The sequence below is a fragment of the Limulus polyphemus genome, unplaced genomic scaffold, assembly GCF_000517525.1.
Source record: "Limulus polyphemus unplaced genomic scaffold, Limulus_polyphemus-2.1.2 Scaffold6210, whole genome shotgun sequence".
Lineage (NCBI taxonomy): Eukaryota > Metazoa > Arthropoda > Merostomata > Xiphosura > Limulidae > Limulus > Limulus polyphemus.
In genome coordinates this window covers 39,916-43,636 of record NW_013671820.1, presented here as the reverse complement: position 1 = coordinate 43,636, position 3,721 = coordinate 39,916, and the positions used below count along the sequence as shown (strand labels likewise).

Sequence of the window (3,721 nt, the reverse complement as noted above, 5' to 3'; positions counted from 1 at the left end):
CAGGGGTACTGCTTTAACTGTGTGGTAGTAATCTGGGATGTGGAATGTAAGTTGAAGGATTTTCACGAATCACGGTAAGGATTCGGCATCCTCTTTCGGGCCCTTTTGTTTATAGTTTTCTTTGCCATCGACTATAAACAAGTCACTGTTTTGTGGTTTTTTTAAGCCGTTTTCTGACATAACTTTAGTAGTAATAAAATGTAGATAATACAAGGTGTTTTAAAAATTTGAGCCTAGTTTCAGTCAAGGATAGGACAATATTGAAGATAATTATCGTATTTTCAATAATAATTACTTTATTGACAGTTATTATTAAATTTAGAGTAGAGGAATTACCCAATGATTTGGCTATTGGATCGGCATTAAATTCTTGAGGGGGGGAGTTCAAGACTTAATTAAAACTAAGTAAAAAATCATATACAGAGCTTAAAAAGCAGAAGTTTATACGAAAGTAGCTGACAATTTTATTTTAAATTTATATTAATAGTCCAGTTCTCGGTTAAAACTGTTGGACGGCCCCAGTATTTGTACTAATCGCTATTATAGTCCAACCCTGCGTTAAGCTAATTATTCCTAATTTTTAAAAATATATTTATATTGACATAGGTTCATAGTAATCTACTTTCAATATGTAAATAAAATAAAATAAAACATTCTTAAACAACTACGCTCTGTTTAAGATTACACACACACGTATATATATGTGTATGCTTATAACAGATTAGAGTATTATTTTGAATTTTGAAAATATTTATCCCGAACTCTCTTAAAAGTATTGCTATGTATAAAGATGTAAGTAAAAAAAGCCAATCAATGCAAAATAAAATCACTAGATTTGTTATTAACGTAATTTGTAGTGTTATTGAAAGATTCATATAGATATAAAGCGATTGGCTTATCTATATATGATAATTATAGTTAGAAATGAAATTTTACGTTTCAATTCGGAACATATAGATGATTTGGGATAAGGCGGCCTCTATCGGCTAGTAGTTGCTGTAGTCGAAGAGGATCGAAGAAACTTAAAATTGACGTTTGGTAGTTTACATTAAAATTTTGATACAACTTTAAGCTAATCAAATAAAAAGCCAAGTGTTTCAAATCATATAGCAAATCATCTTGAGTAGGTAAGATTGTATTTAAACATGTATAAGCTTTTTAGTACGTTTCTGAATCTGTCAATAACTGAGTGTCATGTCAGAACTATATATTTTTAATTCTATATACTATAAATGTAATAATATAGTATTGTTATTAATAATATATATATATATATATATATATGTGTGTGTGTATAACCTCAGGCTTTACTATTTCAGTTTATCCCATAACCACATTTAGGGCTAGGAGTACGTTAGATGTAATACTAAGAACACGTATATATATAATCAGGGATAAATTTAACTTCAACTGACAGGATGGAGCTGGAACAGTTTTAGAAATTTATCCTTGAATTGTATGTGTACAAGAACTGCATGCATTTATCAAATGTTATATTCTTCTTTTAGAGTTTTGGCTTTAAGTTTAATTGACTACTTTTGCCTGTTTCTGAGATGTCTTCAATTTATTTATTTTACTTTTCTTTTTTAATGTATAATGTTTATATATAATTTTTATTATCCTTGTCCTTATTTACCATTTTCTTGTAAAAGATCATTGGTACTTGGTAAGGAGGAAACCCACTATATGTAATGTTGTGGTTTAAAATTTAATATCTTTGAATGAATCACTGCAGCTCTAACCTTGTGTAATGTAGTTGAACAATATATCTCTATGCAACTTAAAAATATACTATAGTACATATCCTGTAAATAAATATAACTTTTAACACATTCATGTTTGCATAATAAATTAACTATAAAAATTAAACATTCAAAAGGTGCCAAGGAGCAGTCACAGTGTTCCAAACTCATATGCCCCAAGAGAAATTTGGCTTTGAAGCATAATTGTCTGTGACCCCCGGGTGTGTCTTGCAGTCCATAACTAAAAGTTGATTGTGATCCAACAGTGGGTCACATAGCAGCAAATCTGTTAATATTGAAAACTGTATGCAGCCTGTGTTGTATCACAATAGCATCTGATGTATTTCCTGTAAAGATTATAAAGTATTTAAGATCAAGATTAAGTATTTAAGATTAAGGTAAGATCAAGGCCAGTTCTGCCAGATATCATAAAGTTCGGTTACACTACATTTATGTACTTTGATATATTATTCTTAATATTTGATTGCTCCTTTAATCATTTAGATGACTTCTAGTGATAAAGATTTTCCATTCATAGTAACCCACAATATAATGGGTAAACTACAAGAAACAGTTCATCAAACTGGATGATAGTGAAAGAAAGGTGAGTAAAGATTAAATTTGAAGGTGAAGCTTCAGTCAAATTACTGGTTAAAAATCGTTCTTAGTGCAAATATACAAAATGTAACATATATAGTTGTTTAATTAGAGTTAATTCTATACTCCAGCATTTAAAGGTAGAAAAGCCCTTAAATGTAATTCTATACCTAAAAGAAGGGATGGGCATTCCACTAATTGGTTTTTCAAAATGAACTGTTTCATATTGCTTGTGGACATCTTTATAACATCATTTTTGAGAACTACAGTTATGTGATTACTGACTAAGTATTTTTTATCCTTGTGGGACTTTACTTGATTATTGACTGTAATTCAGCCGGTACAGTTATCTGTCGTTTCTCATCTGTGTAGGTCCACTGTTGGCAAAGTTGCTTCATCTTACTTTTATCTTGGCACTCTAAGTCCTGCTTTGTGGCTTTCCTCGTTATTAGGACTTGTATTCAATTTTTTTCTCACTGTTTCTGTGGTTCCTGTACTACTCATAGGAAGAACTTCTTTCTTCAGTAATACTTAATCTTGTTAGTTAAATGTTCTCAGATTTTTGGATTTTTACTTCTTTCTGTTTTCATTTCTGTAGTTTAGAGGAGTTTCTGTGTTTAATGACTCTCTGGTTTCAGTTTTACATGTTGACTATTTATTTTTCCCAAAAAAAGTGTTGGAAAGCTTCTACATACCTCATACAGGATATTGCTTTTCATAATATGACCTGTAGGTTTTTTGTTATGGATTGGTGTTATAACTTTTACAATCAGTACTTTCACTCAGAACTACTAAAAGTTTTTTTTCATTCTAATGTGATTTCATATATTACCTTGTGTGCTATCATTTAACTACCCTACCAAGGCAAAACCAAGAAAGTTGGGACTTTACTTACAGTAAAATTTGGCAATCAGATATCACTTGTTGTCATGGTAAGTAGCCATGTGGCCCTTTGACTGAACAAATTTGGCTCCTGTACAATATACTGTACACATTAAAAACAAATCATATTGCATTCACTTGCATAAATGTCTAGATACAAAAAATATCCCTTTCAATCTTGAGAAACGAGGATTGATTGTGTAACATTCTTTGATTGGCTTTTCTTGCATGTTTCTTAGTAAGTTTCAGTAAGGAGTTCTGAGCTGTTAGGTCAGCTAGAGTCTAGTGTATATTGCAGTCCCTCGTATGTATGTGACTCGTGTGTATATATATACATATCACGTATTTGTGGCTCATATACATATATATATATATCACATATTTGTGACTCATGTATATATCATGTATTTGTGACTCGTATATATATATATATATATATATGTGACTCGTGTATATATATATATCATGTATTTGTGACTCATGTATATACATCATGTATG

General features: G+C 30.5%; 1 long non-coding RNA gene across 2 annotated transcripts in view; it reads left to right on the top strand.

The window, feature by feature from the left end:
• The first annotated feature begins 1,007 nt into the window (after window positions 1–1,007).
• Window positions 1,008–3,721, top strand: part of LOC111089430 — a 6,270-nt gene continuing 3,556 nt past the window's right edge. For both annotated transcript variants that reach the window (XR_002613721.1, XR_002613720.1), the window contains exons 1-2: window positions 1,008–1,127; window positions 2,247–2,346. This is a non-coding gene — a long non-coding RNA (uncharacterized LOC111089430). The remainder of the gene's footprint in view (window positions 1,128–2,246; window positions 2,347–3,721) is intronic.